The 23,953-nt window shown below is 41.0% G+C and overlaps 1 protein-coding gene across 2 annotated transcripts in view; it reads left to right on the top strand.

Annotated features, from left to right (window-relative positions):
- Window positions 1–512: 512 nt before the first annotated feature.
- TBL1XR1 (TBL1X/Y related 1) overlaps window positions 513–23,953 on the top strand; it is a 181,073-nt gene continuing 157,632 nt past the window's right edge. Inside the window, exon 1 of one of the 2 annotated variants that reach the window (XM_070372992.1) lies at window positions 513–576. The gene's annotated coding sequence lies outside the window, so the exon portion shown is untranslated. Of the gene's footprint in view, window positions 577–1,348; window positions 1,368–23,953 lie in introns of those variants that run through there. The other variant, XM_005908024.2, reaches the window with a different exon arrangement.

Genomic DNA, 23,953 nt, shown 5'->3' on the forward strand with positions numbered 1-23,953 from the left:
GCCCCCCCCGCCGCGCCGCCGCCGCCTCCTCCCCGCGTCCGCCGCGCCCCTCCCCCGCCGGCCCCTCCCCCGCGCGCCCGCCCGGCGCAGGCCGCTCGGGTTTGTTTTGCTGCGCGGCCGCCGCCGCCGCCGCCGCGGGCCTCGCGAGCTCATTTGTGCCTGGCTGGTCCCCATTCCTCTCTCCCCAGTGTTGAGTGTCTGAGCCGTTGGCTGCTCCGAACCGTTTGGCTCTTTCCCTTAGTAACAGCTTTTACCTTCTGCCTCAATTCCTCTCCCCGCTCGCGCCCTTCCCCCGCGCGCCGCCTCCCCCCGCCGCCGGCCGCGTGCGCCCCCGCCCCTCCCCCCGCGGCGGGAGCACCTCCGCTCGCCACCTGGGGACCCGCGCCGCGCTCCCCGCCCCCGCCCGCCCGGCGCCCATCCCCCGCGCCCTCCGCTCGCCGGGGTTATAATTGCCTCTCACCCCCCGGAGGGGTTATTTTGGGGGTGGTTGGAGGTGGCGGCGGCGGCGAGGAGGGGAATTTCCTTGTGCCTCCATTCCCGGGAGGGGGGAGCGGCGTCGGAGGCCACCGTTTCCAGGTAAGCGCCGGGGGCCGGACCCCGGGGTGGGGGCGGCCGCGGGCCGGGGCGGGGGGCGCGGGCCGCGGTGGTCTAGGGGGCGCCAGGCCGCGGTGGTGGGGGGGGGGATGGGCGCAAGTGGAACATGCATTTTTCAACTTGGCCCTTCGGGGAGCTGGGGGTTTGGTGGGGGAGGGGAGGGAGGGACGGCATTTAGGGTGCCCCATCCCCCCTTTTTGCTCTCCCAGGCTTCTTTGAAATGCTCACGTGCCTGCCCACCCCCTACCCTTTCCTGGTCCCGGGGGATCCTCACCCTTATTATGTTGTTGTCCCCGAAAATGTGCACGTCGGCCTGCTCCCCCTCTTCCACCCTTCGTGCATTTACACCCCCTTTTTGTGTGTGGTGTGTGTGTATGTGTCTGTGGGGGAGGCTTTCAGGAAAGAATTTGCAGCAAATTGAATCAAGGAGCCATCATGAGGCCGACTCCTTTATAGCCTATTTTTAGCAGGGGAGAGGGCTTCGGTGCACGTTTTCTGGCGAAACCTGGGGCTGCGATGGAAGTCCGCGCCCCTCCCCCGGCGCGGCCCAGGCCCCGGCGCTGCGACCCCGGCTGGCGTGCGGGGGGCGGCTGTTGGGGCGCGCGTCCTGGGCGGGGGTGCGGGGGGGAGGGGCGCGCGGCCGCAGGGCCGCACTCCGGGACGTGTTTATTTGTAACTTGGAGCTTTTTAGCGTCTTGAGGAGGCATTTGATAGAGCCTTTTTGAAGTTGGGTTCAGAAGTGTAGAATTGGCAAAGTTATTGCTAGCTTCCTGGTAAGTTCTGGGTGGCTCAGAGTCACATTATTTTCTGACAGTGTAAAGGCCACGTTGTGAGGGTGGTTTCTCGGTAACTTCCTCTTTGCAACCGATGTCATTTTTTGAACAGCAGCAGACTTTTATTTCAGTGAAATATTAATCTGAAATGGCAGCTCGAGGGAAGCCATGCGTGTGTGAGCGTGTTCAGTATTTTTGGAAGTTCCTAATTTGCTGAAATAGGCATCACTTTGCAGGGGCAACCGAGAATAAATTTGGGTTGTGAAAATGGTGTGTTTCATGTAAAATTTGAGTTGTAATGGCTTTTAAAAAACGCTCCCGTTCTTAGCTTATCTAATGATATTCCCGAAAATAATGTGGTGATTACGAATGACTAAAGTGTTGGAATCAAGTTAAAAACTAGGTTTTTCTGTGTCTGGAGTTTGCTTAAACCGGTGGACTGTGCGAGCACCAAGGTGAAGAGTTTTAGTGCCTATATGATTTATAGTTGACTGAGGGAAGTTGACTGTTGGCTTTCTGGTTTTCCAGGCAAGACCCTTCTGTTGATCTAAACAAGCTTGCTCATAAAATATGGTGGGTGAAATGTAGGTTATTTTTAGTCTGAATGGTTTAATTCCCCCTCCCCCATATAATTAGGTAATCATTTCCCTCCCCCCTTTTTTCCTAAGACTCCTTTATCTGGTCGGATAATATGAGGCCCTGGTGGTGGTTTCATTTACTTAAAAAAGTGATAAATATCCTGATTACACGCTGAAGATACAGTGAGTGACTTTTTGGTTTTCCCAGTGTGGTTTATTTTCATTTTTGTTAAATCAGACTCATGCTGCATTGGTGTATTTTAGTAATCTTGACTTCCTGGGACTGTATGTTCTCACTCTTAATAAGTTTATAGTCTGGTGAAATAGGGCAGCTTTGTCTCCATGAAAACAGTGTGTATGTTGGGTTGTATCATGGGAGTTCATGGCAAGCAAGCTTCGGAAATTATCATTGAGCGCCGTTCTAGAAATAGCGTTTACCTGTGGAGGAGGGGCAGCAGAAAATATGCCTGAGAGTGGTTAGGCTTGTGATTTGTGTTTATACTTTTTGCTCTTAAATCGAGGTTTTCCTGCTTCTTTGGAATATGTTTTTTTTTCACCCCAATTCTGCTGTCTTGCACCATGTGATATATGTAATCACAACCATTAAATCCATAAACGACTACTATTTTTTTTTTTTTTTTTTTTTTTGCCATTTGAGTTGTTACAATCAGACCTAGAGGGCAAAGCGCTAAACCGAATGGGGTATGAAAACAATACGTACAAGGAAAAAGTTTTTCTTACTGTTAAGGAACTTAATTATTTGTTAATGCCATAAAAATTGTTGCAAGGGTCACCATTAGTTTTATAACAGGTTTTTTTGTTCCCACGTGTACCAGCTTTGGTTGTTAGTACGGGGAACACCCGTGGTAAATGGGATGGCCCCTTGTGAAGGTTATATTTTTTCATTGGTTGTTTCAAAGAAGTGTTGACTATTTTAATAACTTTTTTGCACATGTTCAGAGATCTTTGTTAGGTCTGTTCTCAACATAAGATTTATCATAATTACCACGAGAACATGCCCAGGAGGAGAATAAGAAGTAACTGCTTCCTGTGTACTGGGAGCCTTTCTGGCTAATATTCAGAAAGGGCAGAATGACTATAAACATAGGGGTTACTGATAAGAGATGAGACTAATGGACCTTTTGAATGACAACCTGTTGAACAAATATATCTGTTCATATATAGCAATGAAATATAAGTACAACCTTGTCAAATGGGTAGCTGATAAAGGGATTCAGCTCCAATTTACTACAGCAGTTATTACTACAAAGAATTTCTGACTTGACATATTTTGAGGAAGACATAATTTGTTGAATTTATTCATTTTCTGTGTTATTTGTAGAAAAAGAATTGAGAAGAATGTGAATAGTTGTAAGTCAGGGGAGAGAGATAGCAGAAATATTGACACTGTCTGGGACTTTATATTTTTCTAGTACATGGAATTTGACTCATTTCAAATGACATTTATAGTGTAAGTCACTAACATGCAAAAAAAAAAAAAAAAAGCAGTACACCGCCACAGTACAAAAAGGCTAGGACCCCAGGGCTGTGTAGCAAACAACTGGTAAGAGTGTGGTCTGGTTTGGAGACCATATGTTGGTATATACTATTCTATTGCCAAGGGATACTTGAATTTACAAACCTATGTGAGAAAGGCTATGCTGGAGAGGTTTACTGTTCACCATCTCTGGGTTTGGACTCCCTAAGAGTACCATTAATAGCCCTTTAGCAAGAGTCCAAGGAAAGGAACTCTGCTTGGGCTGTACTCTAGGAAAGGTGTGAGGTGCTTTGCTACGTCATTCATACCCCAGTCTAATCCTGAGCTGGGTAGTATTTGTGGATGCTAAAACAGTGAGGTGAAGATAAGTTAATTCACTTGTTCAAGGCCACAGAAGGATCAAATGATGCACTAGTATTCAGACCTTTGTTTGAGCCCTAGTCCGTTTTATGTCTAGATGACTTTAGCTGGGCCTAACTTTTGTCAGTCGTATCTGTAGGTATCCTTTGAAAAACTACTGTTTTTAATGAAGTTTATAATTCTATAATTGGGGTTGCTACTAACTGGGTCACATCATTGTGTAGATAAATGAAATTCATAAGGCTCATGTATCATTGGCTTAACTCTCTAGAACTGTTTATTAGTAATAAGATGTAATCTTCTTGTCCACTGCTGAGTTTCCGACTTTAAGATTCACTGCAGTGATGTAGCCTCTCCACATACTGCCAGCAGAAATAAGGAAATGTGATTCCATACTTAAACTTAAGAAGGAAAAGCAGATCCTCAGAACACATATTTCTGAAAACTCGTGTAAGAAAAATCATAAAAGTCATTTTGTGCAGCTTGCAGGTTCTGTCAGGCGTTCTCAAGGTGAACTCCCCAGCTTCAAACTCAGGCTTCATCCCTTACTAGTTTTATCACCTTGTGGGAGCAACTCCACTGTGTCTTAGTTTGCTCCTCTGTGTGGTGGGACAGTCAACTTCATAGAGTTGAGCAGATGAAGAGAATTATTATATGTGATACAACTAGAGATTATCATCCTAAGTGAATAAGTCAAAGAGATACATACTGTATGATATGCGTGAAATCTAAAATACGGTACAAATGAATTATCTACAAAACAGAAGCAGACTTCCAGACACGGAGAGCAGACTTCCAGACACGGAGAGCAGACTAGCCGCTGCCAAGAGGGAGGGGGAAGGAAACGGATGGGCTGGGAGTTTGGGGTTGGTAGATGCAAACTATTACATTTAGAATGGATACACAGCGAACTACTGTATAGCACAGGGAACTATAGCCAGTCTCGTGGAATAAATCTTAGTGGAAAAGAATATATGTATAAAATGTGTATGTGTGTATAATTGAGACACTTGTTGTACAGTAGAAATTAGCACAACAATGTAAATCAGCTATTGCTGAATTTAGTTGCTAAGTCATGTCCGACTCTTGTGACCCTATGGACTGTAACCCGACAGGCTCCTCTGTCTGTGGGATTCCCCAGGCAAGAATACATGGAAGGAAATGAGTTGCCATTTCCTCCTCCAGGGGATATTCCCTGTTTCTCCTGCATTGGCAGGAGGATTCCTTACTGTCGAGCCATTAGGATACTTTGGTTTAAAAAAAAAAAAAAGTATGTGTAAGTTTCTGAGAGCAGTAGCTGACAAAGAAGCATTATGGAAATGTAAGGTGATTAGGATGATGATGGCTTTGGATTTGAAGTTTGCTTCTTTGCATTACGTTTTATTTACTTGTTATTTAAGTAGGGGCATAATGTCATAGGAAGTATTTAGCAGTTTTATTTCCTGAGTTCTTGGGCTAAATAGTTGACATATGCTTAGCGTAGTTTATTTACTCCTGAAGTTGTGACTTAAGGCTTACCTGAAGCATGAGGCTGGGTTGTAACTAAGTGGAAGCTTAGTTCCATGGCTGGTGTAGGCAGTGGTGGGTCTTCTGTGTGTCTTTGTTGCTGTTCTTCTGTTGCTTGGACTTGGACCTTTTAATTCTGCTTGAACCATTTGAAACCTTTTCTAACTCTTTAAATAAAGAGAGATTTAATTTTTCGAGGATGGATCCGCAGTGTCTAGGATCTATCTGCTTTTTAAATTGGAGTGATTACTTTAAGTAGGTTATTTCCTTCAGTCTCAACCTTTTATCTGTGTTAGTGTTCTACATTTTCAGCTGCTATCAAGACAGTTCCGCTTGGAGGTTCTGTTCCTTTGAAGTATCCTTGAGCCTTATTTTCCCTTCCCATTTTTTGTCACTCTTAATTCAGCAGTAGTGTTAACTACTACTAGAATTCTATGTGTCAGGACCACAAAGGTGCTTTGGCAGGTACTTGTGACTGAGTGACTGCTCTTTTAATTACCAACTGCTTGGAAACAGGCTCAGGTAGCAAGGAAGGGGTTGCTGAGAGGGACTTGAGCCCAATGTGTCTGACTTCTAGGCCATGTTCTTAACTAGCAGTCTCCTCTCGGTAAAGGAAGGAATGAATGAATGGGTTTAGGTTTCTGGGTTATTGCTTTACTTTTCTGGCCGGGTGCTTTGGGCAGCCTTCATTCTGTCTTCTCTAACTGCCAACAGTGTAATTCATTTAAATATTGGTTCATCATGTCCGTTCCCCTGCTGAAGAACCCATTATGGCTTCCCTTTGCCAACTGGATGTAGTTCATATGCTTCAAGTCTGGCCTTTAAGGCTCCATTCTAACCTGTTCAGCTGTATTTCCCACTCTCCGCCAAGTGGGATTCTTGCTTGCCTGTCAAATACACACTGCAGTTTCGTCATACTCACTGCTCGCCTTCGTGTGTGCTGCTCTTCCCTTTGTCCTTTTTATAGCCTGCTTTCAGTCCCACTTTCATGAGGCTTTTTCTGGCCATCCTGACTCAGGCTATTTTTTCTCTGGGATTGGATTGGATTTAATGAATGTCGCAGACTCCGTAATTATTTATTGTTTTGTGAGAATGTGTCACATTGCCTCAACTACAATTAGATTTCTTGAAGGAAAGGACCATTTTCCTTAGCTGCTCAGTCATGTCCTACTCTTTGTGACCCCATGAACTGTAGCCCACCAGACTCCTCTGTCCATGGGTTTCTCCAGGCAAGAATACTGGAATGGGTTGCCATTTCCTTCTCCAATTTTCCATAGAGTATGTAGCAAAATTCTTGACTTTTGTACTATACTATCTTCATGATAAAATGGATTGCTTCTATGAGGGCCCATGTTTAAATAAGAACAGTGACAGTCCTGTTTCACTCTTGGTACTGTGTCAAGCTTCTTTTTGAATTAAGCCTTCAAAGTTTAGTTATACTATAGTCACATAACCATTAATTTGAATTTTGATGTTGCCAGTGTTGACAAGGAAGGGGAAAAAAAGAACCTAGTCATTATTTAGAGTGAAATGAAAGTGGATAGTTTTATTCTCTTAATCCTGGGATAGTAGCCACAGTCCTGGTGAAAAGCCTAGTCTAGGAATCATGTCACGCTAAATTGGCTTTATCTGATTATATTTGTGTTGTTATGAAACTTAAGATTTTTGGATTTTATTTTCTAATTGTCAGTTTTTTTTGCTTATTGTTTTCTCAGTAGTATGTCTAAATAAGGTTATGTTTTTAGCTCTCACTATATGTGACAGCCTTCTGACCACACTGGAATCCCATTTGAGCTGTTACTATGAATGTGTTAACTATCTATCATACAGGGTCAATGGGTTCCGTCTCCCAGAGGAATGTCATTGTAACCATCTCTTTTCAGTAGTTTTCTTTCTTTTTTTTTGGCCATGTGACATGTGGGACCTTAGTGTCCCACCTACTGATTGAACCCGTGCCACCTCGGTCAAAGTACAGAGTCTTAACCACTGGACCACCAGCGAATTCCCTTCTCAGTAGTAGTTTGTGGTAAAGAGGTGCCAATCCACCTGGGTGATTTATTCTAAAGGCAACTATCTTGGTATTATGTCTTTTTGAAATTTTTAACATTTAGAGTTTTAAGATAGAAGGTTTCAGTGTCAAAATAAGTTGAATGTTACCCTGCTTTGTGAGAGCTTGGATTCACACCTCAGAAATAGTACAGTCAGACCATAAGGGTCATGCTGGAAGATCAGAAGTTCCATTTTAGTAAATGGAGAGTTCCAGAGGGTTAAGGAAGGTATTTATGTGAAATGGTCAACTTGAGGAATAAATGAAGAAGACTAGGTATTGAATGTTTAAACTGGGGAGTTTGCCACCTGTTTCCCTCTTTATTGAACATTTCTTTCAGGAGATAGAATTTAATACAGAAGAAAACACAGCAGTCAGGGGTCAGAGATGGTCATTCCAGTGTCGTCTTTATGTTATTTTTATGTGAAATTGTACTAGGGACTCTCAAACTTTTTTTTTTTTTTTTAAACAAAGGTGAGGTTTTCTGTTTTTAAGTAATTTAAAACAAAGAATTTTTGTTAAGGACTAGATATCAATCTGCATCTTTGTCTGAGATCAAAGTTGGTACCGTTGCTTTCCTCTTTTTCCCTCCCTCACTTCCTTCCTTCCCTTCCGCCTTCCTTCCTTCTGCATTGTATCCTGAGTGATAGACATCATAACAGGGTGACCAGTGCCTTGGTTGTTAGTGGATGTTTGTGTTTTTGTTCTTAACTGCTTATGTACCTGAATGGTGGATAGCATTTTAATGTGGATTCAATATTAAGTGAATTTTTTGCCTCCCCCCCCCGCCAACAAAACCGTAGTTATATGGCTAAGTCATTTAGTTTCCAGAAAGGTATAAGAGGATAAGATGAAATGCTTTCTAAAGTTTGCTCTTTCATTCTACCGATACTTGTACAATCAATTCCTATATTAAAATTCTGAGATTTTGTTATTTAATTTTGTGATTTTTTTTTTTTGAGAGAGATCTAAATTTTCTTAGTATATTGGAAGACTGAAAAATCTACATCTTACATAGAATAATAAATAGGAAGTACTTGACATTAGTGTAAGCAAACACCTTGCCAGAGTTTAACAATTAATAGCATATTTTGGTGGTTACATTCAGCTGCTAATGGAGCACGACTTAAGGGTTAGGGAGAGGTGTTTTATGCTTTCCCCTTAATTTGAGCAGGCTAATTCGGTAGAATGTGTACTAATTTTGTTCAGTTTCTATTTTGTGATTGTCAGATGTCATTAACTGGCAGTGTAAGGCAATTGGGTCATCTACTTCTGGTTTGTGAAATAAGGTAATGGGAATAGATAATGAATGAATTTCCTTAATATTTTTTTCATTTTCTGTATGATTATTTTATAGGATAAAATTTATCATATGTGTGTGAATTTTTAGATGCTGTTTGTAGCTGTATCAATGTTTTTTGTCATCTTTTATTTTAAAATGTATAATGCAGTATACTTGAAAATTTTTCACCCACTTAAGTGATGGATTTTCCCTAAGTCACCTTTGTCTGTTTTCCTTAGTAAGCAAATATATATTTGGAGATCTTAAACTGGGGTTTGGAGTAAAGCCTGTTGCTCTATCAGGGAAATACCAATAACTTTCCTATTCTTGTGCAAAAACTAACAGACCCTTTTTACTTCTTTGACCTTGGACTTCTATATGTCCTGCCAGCAGAGGTCACCAGTTTTAACACCTGGTGAGAGATGTTTTGTGTGTACTGTTTCTATACAGATTTTGTTTAGATTTGATGTTTATAACTTTCTAGTGTTTTTAAGATCTTCTCAAAGATACATTTAAATGAAAAAACATGGAGGCAGAAAAGATCTTATACAGTTGTCTGCCATTTTAGCGTAACAAGAGGGGGAGGAACGGAGAGGACACGCAGGGTGGAGTGTGCGTGTGTGCTTGTGTGTGGTGTGTGCGTCTGTGTGTTCCAGGTGACTCCAGCAGGACACACAGGAGACCAGTGACAGGGTTTGGGGAGTGGGGTCGAGGTGGGGAGATCATGTGGTCAGATGTGGGAAAGATTTATGTTCATCTTTAGAACTGCTTGAATTTTACTATGTTATTATTACCATTTCAAAAAAAGTAGCAGTTGTGAAAGAGCAAGACAGCCAGTTAAGAATTCTTTATCTTCCTAGTTCTTTCAGTTTGAACTGTCAAAAGAAGACAGAAAACTGTTAATTTCTTCCATGCATTCCAGTTAGTTCTTAAAGAGCTGGAACTGTATATATTTTTGTGAAAACTTATTTTTATTTTTCAGATTTGTTGGCAGAATTAGTCACTGAATATGATTAAAATGTGTTATTTCTGTGTCATGATTGGGTCATAGGACCAGTGGAATTGTTTAGTGATAGCAAACTGATGATTTTCGAGTCATGTCCATGGTTGATAATTTGAAATTGACCTGATGCACAGAGATGTTGGCTACAGCAGTGTTGCCTGATTTCAAAAGTGTTGTTTTGTCAGGGCTTTGGAAATTGGGTGAAAGTGGAAGTTCTCATAGTTTAGTAGTTAATTTCAGTAATTATGATAGTCTGTGGTATAATGGGATTTGTGGAATCGTAGATTATGATATTGCATGGATTCTAACATTACTTGTGAGTTTGGATAAATGTGTTATTGACTCCAAGGAGAGAGCTATATTAGATCTTGATACTATTTTGGGTTGCAACTGGTGTCACTTGTAATTGTGTCAATTGTGATTGTTCATTAGTTGTTTACCAGTAAAGAGTCTCGCCTTGCTTTGTGCTCATAGTTTTCAACTTAAGCTGGAACAACCTCTGAGAAGATAGCATCTGTTTATGTGCACCGCGTTCTGCGCTGTGACCTGATGCCACCCTTTCCTGAGGGCCGGGCCTCTGTCTTCAGCAGTGAGAGGCCTAGGTAGGCTCTGTGTCTGATCTTTGGCAGTAAACTCTTTCTGCAGGGTGTTACGGTGGCAAAAGCTCAGGCTCTGGAGCTCAGCATCCCTGATTTGAATCCTGTCACTCCAGCTTATCGACCCTGGCTTGCCATAGTCTGTAGGGTTGCAGAGAGTCAGACACGGCCGAAGCGACTCACTCAGCACAGCACACAGCACCCCAGCTTATCAGCTGTATGGCTTGGGAAAGTTATGTAACCACTCCAGTTGGTTTCCACTCTGACAAATGGGAATTTTTCTCTGTAGAGCAATTGTGAGGATTGAAATGTGAAGGCAGTTGTCATGGGGCCAGCATATAGGATATACTCAAATAAATGCTAGCTACTGCTTGGTGCTTTTGTTAGCTGCAACAGCAACAGCTGAGGAAAGAGACAGAAAAGTGACACTCTCCTGTAAACTGTCATGGCTTTCTGTGGCAACTGCAGAGAATGGGATTGTTAACATTTCGAATTCAGAGAGCTATGACTGGATTTGGCGACTGAGCGTTTGTTGCTCACTCTAAAATGAGGATGTGTATTGCGGAGCTTTGTTGTGTCTCTAATACATATGTTGTTTTACAGTGATGTTGTGATGTTTTACATTGAATTTGGTCACTTCTTGATAAGATGCATCAAGAGAAAACAAAGTTACTACCTTTTAAAAACAGTAAAATCTTCCTGCTTTTTTGGGGTGGAATCACTCTTCTTTGTCTCCAGTCTGGGAGATCCAGCAGTGCTCTGGCTCTCAGTGGACACTGCTTGGATGATCAGCCATTTCCAATGCTAGTGTTATACAGTCTGCAAACTTGGAATTGGGCTTTCACTAAGAAATACATGAGTATTTTACAGCCATACACACCCTGTGTTATAGGTAACATAGGGTGTGTATGGGTGTAAAAATAAGTTTTCAGGAAATTGTTCTTGCTCTAGTATGTGGTACGCACTCATTTTCTACACTCTTTCATTTATAAACATGCTTTTATAAACTTGTTAGCTGATTTTATTTTACAAGTAATAATTTCATTATTCACTGGATTTAGAATCAGTACTCAAAAATCAGAAGCAAAGTATTGCTCTGAATGGTAGGGCATAGATAATTACAGTTATTGGTGCTCATGTCTTTAGGTAGTATTCTGAGGCTCTGTTAGGATTCTGAAGTTCTGATGCCCCAATTTTTGTAAAGTATACATGCAAATCGTAAGGAATTTTGGTTGCTAATAAATGTGAATATAAACTTTTTTAGGGGTAATCTGCAAACAGCTCTGGATTAAGAACCCTGGGTGCGTCTCATAAGAGTGTTAATTATTAACAAAGGAGTAACCATCATACCAAGTTTCTTACATCTCATCAGGGAGGAAATAATGGGTAATTGTTTTGTACTATTTAAAACTAACATATCTTAACATATTGGCCACCTGAAGTTACACGGTTTGATTGAAGATTAAGCTTCCTTCTATGACATCCTTCATTTAACATCCTGGCCTGTGCCCACCGGTCATCTGTTTCTGGCACACACCTCTATTTGACTGAGTGTTAATTGTTGATTAACACTGTCTCAGTGCGCATGGCCTTCCTTGAAGACAGTTGCATTTCACTCATCTTTTCCTCAGCACCTGTCCAATTCCTTGCACAGTGCAGATGTTGCATTCATGTTGATCTGAATCCATGAAGCTCTCTGAGTGAGGTACAGGTTTTCCAGTATAGACCCTGACTTCTGAGACAGTGATTCAGACATGCAGAAGTAGAAAAGGGATCTATCTGTTAGGTAGGTAGAATAGGGAAAAGGAGTCCAAAATGGCGGTGGCTAAAAGACAAGGAAGGTCAAAGGAAGGTCCGAGGACCAGAGTGAAGACTTCAGGCAGAACAAACAGGACTCCTGGCTAAGCCCAATTTGCATAGGGCATGCCCAGGTGGAGGAAAAACATATAAAAGGAGGAGCCAAAGTGCTTTCTCACGGACCCCCCCCCCCCCGCCGTGTGTGTGCGCTCTCACACTCCTCCACTGTCTTCTCTTTGAGTCTTGGATTCTGCTATCTTCTAAATAAAATGGAGCTGTAATAATGATTTGCCTAAGAGCTGTAGCACGGTTGTCCAAGACCTGAGAGCTGTGACGCGCCGAGGGCTTTAATGTCCGTTGCTCCAAATCTTTGTTGTGACTAGACAAAGAACCGAGGAACATACACTTGCGTGACATATCCATTTTCACAAATTCATTGACTTTTGGATTTATGTTCTTACTCTAAGACTTAGGAGGGTCTGCTTGATGATCTAACATCCTGTTTTTGGTGTAGAGACAATGAATATGATCAAAACCTGGATTAAAAGAAACAAAGACCTTGACCTGACATTAGCAGTTAAACTTGATTTTGGGATGTTTTGTGGACTTGTCCACATGTTCATGGTACTCATGTACTTTTTCTTGGTCTCCCCTCCACCCCTCATTGGAACTTTTACCTGATACTGATAATGCCTTTCTTGCTTGACCTCCTGGTATGTGTGTTCAGTCGATACATATACTGATGTCTCCTCTTTGACCGTGACCTTCCCTTAGGGCTTAACACACTCCATGCCCCTTGTCTCTTTACACCAGGCATTGCAGTGCAAGTGATTCTGTGGCCCAAATTGGGTCTTAATTCTGACCTCCTCTTCTGATCTACAGCTATCTACATTCTGGCATGAGGTTACCCTATACTTTTTTCCTGAGTTTCTGTTACTGAGTGTAGGATGGCAGTGGCATTACATTTTCATTTGGTGATGAGACAGAGATGGAAGATTGAGGAGGGTCAGAGATGGAAGAAATAGGACTGGGTATGGTAATATCCACTTGTTACGGTGAACTGGGGCAACATCCTCTGCCTCTAGCTGCTGTTGAAAACGTCCAGAATAATCTGAGACACTGGGTGTTGGAGTGGAGTTTGGAGATAAGCAATCTTGGTAGATGTGTCTGTTATCATTTGAAGCCTTCCACAGTAGAGGATGCCCCCCCTGCCCATCTTCAGCTTTACTGAGGTATAAAAGATGATTCTTTTGTCAGAGGGAGATGGTTGCTCTCTGGAAACCAGGGAAGGTAAGATTTTCAGTTTTGCAACAACATCTCAGTGATGTTTTAAGAAGCACTTGTACTTAATAAAGTTTAAAATTCATCAGCAGATTTGAAAAATTCCTAAGGATAGTACATTTAAAAGATGAACATTTTCACTTTCCTTGGAATGTTGTTAAAACTGGCAGGGTACTATTAAATGGAATGAACACAGGATTCATCCTAGAATAAGCTTTTGTGTTTTTTTACACTTTGTTTGCTTGTCTGTCTGAGAGTACTTTTGTTTAAGTAGATAGCTTAATCTTTCGTATCTGTAGGCTCTTTGCTTCTTGTGTTAGGTATGTTTTCTCATTTCTTCTCTACTTGCTTTGTTCCCTTTTTGGGGTCATATTCTCTTGTGAATAGCTGGCTGCCTTATTTTTATCTAGTCTCATTTGCCTTTCTTGCATTTTCTTCATGTATGTTTTGGTAGTAGATAGTATTGGTTGGTTCATTTGGTTTGACAAATCAATGTAGAAGTGACTTGATAACTGAGAACTGGTGGTAACAGGAAGAGTGGCTGCTTTTTTTTTGAAATTGTGCATAACAGCATATCTTTTGATAAATATTAAGCTAATTACACATGGTATAGCTTACATGAAAGCATATATAGTTTTATGGAATGCATGGCAGAGACATTTGTACATCCTGTTGTGTAGACACTATATTAAGTGCTCAGAAAGTGTCAGTTTCCTTCTCTCTTCTCTGTGGGTTTTCCATCATACTTAACATAAAATTGGAATATTTTTCCTTGGCCTGTGGAGGTTCCACCAGCACATGACTTGCCCTTTGGCCGCCTCACAAATGGTATCCTGTTTCATGGCACCCTTCCCCTTGTTCTCTGTGTCCAGCCACACCAGCTCCACGCCCACAGAACAAGCTTGTTCCTGTCTCAACACCTTAATTGCTTTACTCTCTGCCTCAGGCTTTGCCCTGAGATTGTCATATGGCAAATTTTTTTTTTTTTTAATGTCATTCAGATTTCAGTTCCAATGCCCTCACCTCTGAGAGACCTTAGAAAGGTCACAATGAAGTAGCTGCCCACTCCCTAGCCATTTTCAGTCACATAGCGCTTATCTCTCTCTCTGATAGCCTTAATTGTTGATTTATCTTTTTAAATGCACCTCTATAATTTAAACTCCCTGAGAACAGGGATGGGCTCTGTCTTGTCACACCAGGACCTGAAACAGGACCTGGTAGTTCAGTAAATATTTGAGTGAATTGTTCTCTCAGGAATGTTTTGTGACCAGCTGATAGACTTAAACTGGTTTGTCCTTACAATAGAATAGTGGAAATGATTCATTAAAAGGTCGGCATTTAGGGGAGGGTTGGAAGAGAGTTTACTTCCTTGGAATCTCCATTTGGGGAAGTCCAAGGACATATGTGAGCGCTGTCTACTTTTCTTGGAGAAATATACTTGCAGTGTTTGAAACAGGGGAAAAAAAAACACACAGATGGATAATTGATAAACCAGTTTGAATGTGTGCTTGTGTTAATCATAAATGTTAGATTTTAGTAGGTTAATACTTCATTTTAAGATGCGTATTTCATACAATAAAAATGATGAGGGCTGAGTACCCCCATTTAGGCTTTGTACAGGTTCAGGAGATTTTGAAATTTACCTTTAGTTATATTTCCCTGTGATATTCTGTCTTGAGAGTCATGGTCAGCTTCGCAAAGTTGATATATGACTAAAATCTCTTTCAGTTGTATGTATGTTAGAAACTCAGTTTAGACTGCTGCTGCTGCTAAGTCGCTTTAGTCGTATCCAACTCTGTGCGACCCCATAGACGGCAGCCCACCAGGGTCCACCGTCCCTGGGATTCTCCAGGCAAGAACCCTGGAGTGGGTTGCCATTTCCTTCTCCAATGCATGAAAGTGAAAAGTGAAAGTGAAGTTGCTCAGTCATGCCCGACTCTTAGCGACCCCATGGACTGTAGCCTACCAGGCTCCTCCGTCCATGGGATTCTCCAGGCAAGAGTTCTGGAGTGGGGTGCCATTGCCTTCTCCACAGTTCAGACTAGCTTAAGCCAAAAAGGGAGTAGAATCAAAATGGATCAAGTAACTCATTTGTAAGAAAGAGCATTGAGCCAGCTAGGCTTTAGGAGACAACTAGGAGCACACCGATTTGAAAGCTACTAGACGTCTTTGCTAATAATCTTGTCTCTTGTTTATTTGTTTGTAGATGAGCTTCATTTTCTCATAGTAGATTTGCTTTCTTCACAGGGAGGAAAATACTTGCCAGTGCCAGTTTTCATTCTCTGTTTTTTCCTGCTGTAGAGGAGGGGCTATCTCTTTTTGGTTTTCATTTGGAAGATTCTTGCCTGCGTGAGTGCTCAGTTGTGGCCAACTCTTTGCGACCCCATGGACTGAAGCCTGCCAGTCTCCTCTGTCCACAGAATTCTCCAGGCAAGAATACTGGAGTGGGTTGCCATTTCCTCCTCCAGGGGATCTTCCCGACCCAGGGATCGAACCTGCGTCTCCTGCACTGGCAGGCAGGTTCTTTACCACTAGTGCCACCTGGCAAGTTTGATTTGTGTCCACCATGGCCATAGGCCTTATCAAAACTATGGCTGCTTTCAAGTACCTGGTGGGACTGTCGCGGGGGGGGCGGGAGAGTCATGGAAATGAGAATTGAGTGAAATCGGGGGCTGCTGGGCAGACAGCCTTTTCCCCTCCTTCCTCTTGCTGCCCATGTCACTGCCTCACAAAATGTGACTCCATTTATGGTTGGGGTATGGTGCCTTTAATCCACCATAGATTGTCAGATAAAATTCCTTTAACAATTTGGAAAATTATATTTTATTCCTCGATATAGTGCATGAAAGATGATGAAATGGTTTCATGGGGAAAAGGGCCTAGCTCTGAATTGAAGGGAGAAAGTTGATCTGAATTGACATTTCTTTTTTTCTTTTCTTGCTCCGGGGTTCCCAGTCTTTTCAAACTCAAATCCATTTTTTAAATGAACAATTGAGGTCTTTCATGTGGGTTTTTTCGTCTCTCAGACAGTAAAGAATATGCCTGCAGTGCAGGAGACCTGGGTTGGGAAGATCCCCTGGAGAAGGAAATAGCAACCCACTCCTGTATTCTTGCCTGGAGAATTCCATGGACAGAGGAGACTGGCAGGCTACATGCAGTTCATGGGGTTGCAAAGAGTCGGATACGACTGAGCGAATAACACACATGTGTGTGGTAATTGTAATTTTATGAACTCAGTCTCTGGCTAATATGAGTATTCAAATGAATGTCTTCTCAAAATGAGTTACACAGCAAATAATTTGATGCTATTTATGTTTGTTTTGTTTTTAACATTACTTCTGCTAATTTAACAGCTAATAGAAGGCAGTATTTGAGATCAGCTATTAGAAAGTTATCAGGAGGTTAATTATACATATTTAGGGAATATTTTGATCTCTGAGGAAGATAACAACCTTCATCCTAACTAGGTAGTTAAATAATTTTAGCATGTAATATTAACAAGTTTTATATTCCAAACAATTACTGTTTTGAGCAGTATTTCAGCATTCACTAAAATAAAATGGTTAGCTGTGTAGAAAAAGCCTTCTGCAACCCAAGAGATAGTCTTTCTGGACAGCAGTTGCTTCATCTTTAAAACAGTGAACCAGGTCTCTGAGGTTGCTTTTGGAGTTAATGCTCTTTGACCCTGATACTGCATATATAATTTAAAAATTAAGTCTGTGTTCAGCCAAATTAAATGGAAAATATACTATACTGGTCTCTTCAGGTTAATCATTACCTGGACTGTTTTTTCCTAAAGAAAATGCTTGCATTTCTTTGACACTGTCTTACTTTGGAAAGTTAGCCATAAAGAAAATATTTTTTAGATGTCTGAAAAGACACTTCTTTTGCTTAATCCAATAATCTTTGAGTTCGGGAACATTTGTTACATCTGATTTCACTGTAGAGAAAACTGAAAGAAATAACATCAGATACACTTTTGAGAATGATTTTTCTTTAATGCCCTTAATTGTATGATTGCTGTCAACGGCAATAATTTTTCAGCAGTTAAGGTTTTATTAGAAGTTGTACCAAAAAGTATATCTCTTAAGTACTATGAGAAAATGCTGTTCACGTTTGTAATTTTTTAAATACTAAAATAAGTTTCAAGTGTTGCTCATATTAACTACTGAGAATCTGTGTATATTAAAATAATTTACAATAAAAATAGCTATGTGAGTGATATAACAGGAGAGAGGATATATGTTAGGGAATAGAGACGCCAAACAGGTTGTTCTTTTCTGGCAGTTTGGTTTATGTGTAGCATAAGCTTCGAAAGTTGGAGAGTGATGAGAACAGGCAGGATAGGTAAGTAGGGATCATACCATGGAATGACTTCTTTGTTGTGATAAAGAATTTGGACATTCTTCTGTGGCAGTAAACTAGTGAAGGACGTTTAGCCTAACTGCAGGATTGTATTTTATCCCTGGATATAGTGCATGAAGAATGACATGATGGTTTCAGCAGAAAAGGCCTAACTCTGGACTGAATGGAGAAAGTTGATCTGATACTGTTATTGGTGAGAATGAGACCACATATTTCTGAGAGTCTTGCAAACTCATCCACATTTCTGAATTCTGGAGGTAAAAAAAAAAAAAAAGCAATTGGAAATTCAGGAGAGAATGGAGCAACCAGATTTTCTTTTCTGTGGCGTGCTACTGCTTTTCTTTTTGTGGAGAACCAGGGGTATGACTGGATCTTGAGGATGGGGAACTAATTTGTTGTCCAAATGGCTAATGGATAAAATCAGGGACCAAGGAAAGGAGTGGGAGATTGCCCTTGTCATCATGAATCTTAACTGAGGGGTAACTGAATTAGGTATTTACTTGAGAATAGTCACAAAAAAAGTGAATTGATACAGTTTTACTAGTTTATGAAGATTCTAGTGGGTATAATTTTTTCTAGGTTAGTCACATGTTCATATTTCTTCAAAGCTTTTAAAAAGTTTGCATTAGTATAAAAGTCATTAGAATCTCAGTTTGATAACTAGGAAATTAATCTAAATTGAGTACTATTTAATATTTAATTAAAATTGCATAAATTTTGCTTTTTAAAAAGCTGTTATTTTGAAATAATTTTAGACAGTACAGAAGAGTACAGGGCTGAGGTTATGGATACTCAGGGATGACTACCACAGAGGTGATGTGCCTGTTTTGTATCAAGCGCATATGTCCGTATTTACATACAGTGGTATCCATTGTTACTGGTGTTATTAACCTTGATCACTTGATAAGGACTGCTATTAACCTTTTATCTATTGGTAGAATTGTTTAGGGGCTTCCCAGGTGGTGCTAGTGGTAACGAACCTGCTTGCCAATGCAGGAGACATAAGAGATGTGAGTTCAGTCCCTGGGTCGGAAAGATCCTCTGGAGGAAGAGGTGGCAACCCACTTCAGTGTTCTTGCCTGGATAACCCCATGGACAGAGGAACCTGACGGGTTATGGTTCATAGGATCACAAAGAGTTGTACACGACTGAAGCGACTTGGCACACAAGCAGAATTGTTTAGACTGGAACTATCTAATCATGTACTGAGTACCACACATGTAATTTGAAGTTTTCTAGTAATCACACTGAAAGAAGTGATAAGTGAAATTAATTGTTAAACAGCATGTTTTATTAAGCCTAATGTAACCACAGTATTATCATTTCAGCAGGTTTCTTCATTATGAAGTTACTGTTTTTCTGCTTTCCATACTCCGTTCATTAGAAGTAAGTCATTAAGTTCAGCCCTCATTTGAACGTGAAGGACGTTAAGTTCCACCTGCTGGAGAGAAAAGTATCAAAGAACTTGTGGATAATTGTTGAAGTTACTATAGTAATCAAGAAATATTTCGGGAAGGTGCTCTAAGGATGTGTAGGGAGCCTTTTTCTTTAAAGTTTTGCCCAGTAATTTTAGCGCTCGTCAGTGGGGCATTGTTTGCACCAGAGATTGCTGGGGTGTTCTAATGGTGACTTTCTAGTTCTCTCATACCTTCTACATACATTAATTGGATTTTTCTGTACAAATGTGTTCTTTTTCACTCACTTATTTTTTCAATTGTTTATGTGCATGTGGATTCATGGATTTTTATTTTGGTCTTTGGGTTATAAATTAATATCATTAATATTAATAACTCCTTGTTTTGTTGCTCAGATTCTAGCTTTGGCCACTGGGAACTCATTTAGGCTGCTTTCTGCACCCTTTCAACATGACCATCCTTCGTTTTTTAATCTCTTTCTAACCAGCAAGGTGCGCCAGGTTATCTTGTATTTTTCCTTTCCTAGCCCTAGAAATCAGCCATGCCTCCAAGAAACTCTGTCTGCCTTTTATTGGAATCACAGCAAAATTTTATTCTAATTCAGAAAGTAATGTCTTTATGTGGATTTTATAAAGTGTCATTATTGGCTTGTGTCAGATTTTTCTTACGGTTTCTGAACCACATTTATTCACTCAGCAAACTTTTAAAAAATATTCATATGCCAACCTTTTTAGTAGGGATCCAGGGTCAAATAAGACATGGTCATTGATGCTAAGGAGTCTAGATGTGAGAAAGCAGATCTTTTTTCCCCCTCCAACATACTGAGGGCCTGTTATGTGCCAGGTACTGTACTACAAGTGAACAGGAAGTAATAAGAACTGGAGAAGGATAGTGTCGGTTGTTTTTAGGAACACATGGGATGGGTACTTAAGCCTGAATTGGGCCAGATGGAGTGTGGAACAAGTCTTGAAAATGACTAGATCTTAAGTGTGAAATTGAGTGGAGAGGAGGGGTTGGGAGAGAAGCTATTCCAGGAGGAGGAATAGCATTGTCAAGACCACTGGGGATGATGAAGTGTGAGGTAGGTCTAGAGATCCATATGTGGGTGGTGGTGTTGGGGGAGATGGGGGAAGTGGTGGCAGGATGCAGATTGTGAAATTCCTGTGGGCAAGCCAAGCTTTAAGAGTTGAGGGACATTTTAAAGGAATTGGAGGGTAATGTGATCAGATCGTCCTGCTGGCACCTTGGTGGATGTGTTGGCTTTCTTGAGGCTTTTGCTGTGATAGAGGTGTGAAGCAAGTCTTAACTAAGAACTGTGTCAGTAGTTCTCAGACTTCAGTATGGATCACCTGGAGAAGTTGTTAAAACATGTTCTAACATTACTCAGCCCCACCCCCAGAGTTTCTACTGTCTGTCTCGGGTGGGACTCAGAATCTGCATTTCCTTGGACAAAGTAGTGCTGAATATTTTCTGTTCAGTTATAACAACTTCAGTCCAAACTGTTGATACTTTTTAAAGATTAAAAACAACAAAATTTTAATCCGGACTCAGATACTTTTTGGGGGGACTCTTTGATCATTATATATTTTACATGTTTATAGAAGTACGTCTGTATAGTAAGTGAAGCTGATGACTACTTTGAAAATGGTTTTATTGGGTAATGTATTCACATTGTTCAAAACTCAGAAGTGTTCTTTCTCTTCCTGTTTTCCCAGCCCCCCTAGCTACCAATTACTTTCCTGGAACCAAACAGGGATATCAGTGTTCTCCCTATCCTTCCAGAGAAATACCGTATATAAAGAAGCCAACGCATGTATAATTTGCACTTTGCTCAGTATTGTTTTGAACACAAATGATAGCATGCTAGTCACTCTACTGTATTTTATTTTTTTTCACTGATGTATTTTAGATCTCATATCAACATGTAAAGAGGTTGCCTTCCCCTTTTTAATGGTGGTACGGCGTTTTATTGTATGGATATACCATAACATATTCAACTTGTTTGCCCAGTTGATGGATATTTAGGTTACTTGAGCCTGCTGCTATTACAGACAGTGTTGCAGTGAATAACCTTGTTGTGTATAGCCTGTATGCGCAAGGGTATTCGTATGATGAACTACTTGAATTGGAACTGCTGAGTCACAGATTGTGCACGTGCGAGTACGTACTCCGTCATGTCTGACTCTTTGCGACCCCACGGACTGTAGCCTGCCAGGCTCCTCTGTCCATGGGATTTTCCCAGCAGGAATACTGGAGTGGGTTGCCATTTCCTCCTCCCAGGGGATCTTCCCGACCAGGGATTGAACCCCCCATCTCCTACTTGGCAAGCGGATTCTTTACCACTGAGCCACGGGGAAACAAGTGGTGTAGTTACTGCTGGACTGACTCCAGAGGCTGCCCCAGTTCACACCACTGACCCCAATGTGAGTAACTGCTCACACTCTTGCCAGTGTAGTGTTAACCAAATAAAACAGTTTTGCTTTTTGCTTACATGATAGTAAAGATGATATTTAATGTTTTTAAGTGAGTTTGAGCATCTTTTTATATACTTTGGTCATTTCTTTCAGTGAACTAGCATTGTATTTTGGACTCTCTCACCATTTTTTGTTGTTCGTTGTGGTATAACTTGTATAAGGTACAGTACACACATTTTAAACTCAGTGAGCTTTCTTTTATTGAGCTGTAATTTTCTGTAAAATGAACAGATCTTAACTGTACAGTTTTGATGAACTGACATTTTTATGTGACCATATAACCAAGTCATCCTAGATTTAGAGCATTTCCACTGCCCAGAAATAAGTTCCTTCAGGCTTCCTTTCCATTCCCTTTTCCTTTCTCCTTACCTCAGGCAGTCACTTTCTGATTTCTTACTATCAATCAGTTGTGTATGTTAATTTTTAACATATTATAAACTCATGTAACTACCACAGTCAAGACAGAGAACATTTCTTGCCTTGCAGTGGGTTCTCCTGTACTCCCCCTGCAGTCTTCCCACCAAAGGCAACCACTAGTGTCCTGGGTCAACTGTAGATACATTTAGTAAACTTGGAAGTCATCACCCTGTTGTGTTTGTTTTGTTTTTTCTCATTGCTGTGTATGGGAATATAACACCATTATTAATTTTATTGTGGATTGACAGATACTTGGATTTTTTCAGCTTTGGTCTCTTTGAATAAAACTGCAGCGAATATTCATATATTTGTGTTTTGGCAGATCTAAGAACTTACATCTTTATAGTATGTTAGAAATGGACTGCTAACTGCTAAGTCACTTCAGTCGTGTCCGACTCTGTGTGACCCCATAGACGGCAGCCCACCAGGGTCCACCGTCCCTGGGATTCTCCAGGCAAGAACCCTGGAGTGGGTTGCCATTTCCTTCTCCAATGCATGAAAGTGAAAAGTGAAAGTGAAGTTGCTCAGTCATGTCCGACTCTTAGCGACCCCATGGACTGCAGCCTACCAGGCTCCTCCGTCCATGGGATTTTCTAGGCAGAAGTACTGGAGTGGGGTGCCATTGCCTTCTCCATGAAATGGACTAAGTGGGCTATAAGTTATTATAGGTATATGTCTATTTAACTTTAGTGAATGCTGCCAAACAGCTACCCAGTATTTGCACAGTGTTTGAGAGTTTGGTTGCCCATATCTTGGTCCTTGCAGTTTCAGCCATTCCAGTGGAATCTCATTGTGATTAGAATCTGAATTTCTGTGGCAAGGAATGCTGTTGAGTATCTTCGTGTGTTCGTTGTTGACGTGTTTTTTAACTGGGTGGTGGATCTGGGACTGATTTGTAGGAGTTGTTTTTAATAGTGTATGTTTATAAGCCCATTGTGATATGAGTTTGCAAATATGTTTTTTACTGGTTTGTAGTATGTCTTTTGATTTTGATTGCCTGGCAGAAATCACAGTGAGTAAACTTTAAATAAGTAAAGTAGACTTTATTTTTATTAAAATTTTAATTGTTTCAAAATTGCCTCCTAGTTTTGTGGTATACTTTTAAAAGTCTTGCTTCATTCTGAAGTCACCATATTTTAACAAACTTAATGTGTTCCCAAACGTATGATATTTTGTTATTTTGTGTATGGAGTCACAAAGAATTGGACACGACTGAGTGAGTGAGTGCACACACATGTTTTCCCATATAATAGGGAAAATGTTATTAAACTGACATGATTTTTTTTACCTCTTATAATCTTTACCGTATACTTTTAGTTTTGTATACTACTCTTCCAGATAAATGAGAGGAAAATAGACATGAAATACATTGGTTAAAGTATTTCCCCTAATTTTTCACTTTTAGAGTAGGACTTCCAAGGTGCCTTTTGACTTGACTTTCTGTTGTATATCTCTGTTGTCTTTTGTACCAGGAAGAGTGTTGGTGGGGAGATGGGAGAAGCATGTATTAAAAGAATTACAAAAAAAACAACAACAACACCTAAAAGCCATTGAGGCTTTGCTCGTAAGCTGACTTTGCAATTAAGTAGACCTAACTTCAGTGGTAAAGAACCCTCCTGCCAATGTGGGAGACACAAGAGACTTGAGTTGGATCCCTGGGTCAGGAAGATCCCCTGGAGGAGGAAATGGCTCCTCCAGTATATTTGCCTGGAAATTTCCATGGACTGAGGAGTCAGGGGTGTGGGGGGTGTGGGGCGGAGGGGAGTGGGGGTAGGGGGGTGGTGGCTGCTGTCCATGGGGTTGCAGAGCTGGATGTGAATGAGCACGTCCTGCAGATCTAGTTTATTTTTTTTATTCTAGCTTTATGAACCTTGGTAAACTTTTCTTATTCCCCAGCTTCTGTACCTCTTTATCTTAATTCTGATTTGTAGGGTGTAAAAGAGTGGCCAGCTAATGTTTCAGCTTCC

This window comes from Bos mutus, chromosome 1 (genome assembly GCF_027580195.1).
Source record: "Bos mutus isolate GX-2022 chromosome 1, NWIPB_WYAK_1.1, whole genome shotgun sequence".
Taxonomy (NCBI): domain Eukaryota; kingdom Metazoa; phylum Chordata; class Mammalia; order Artiodactyla; family Bovidae; genus Bos; species Bos mutus.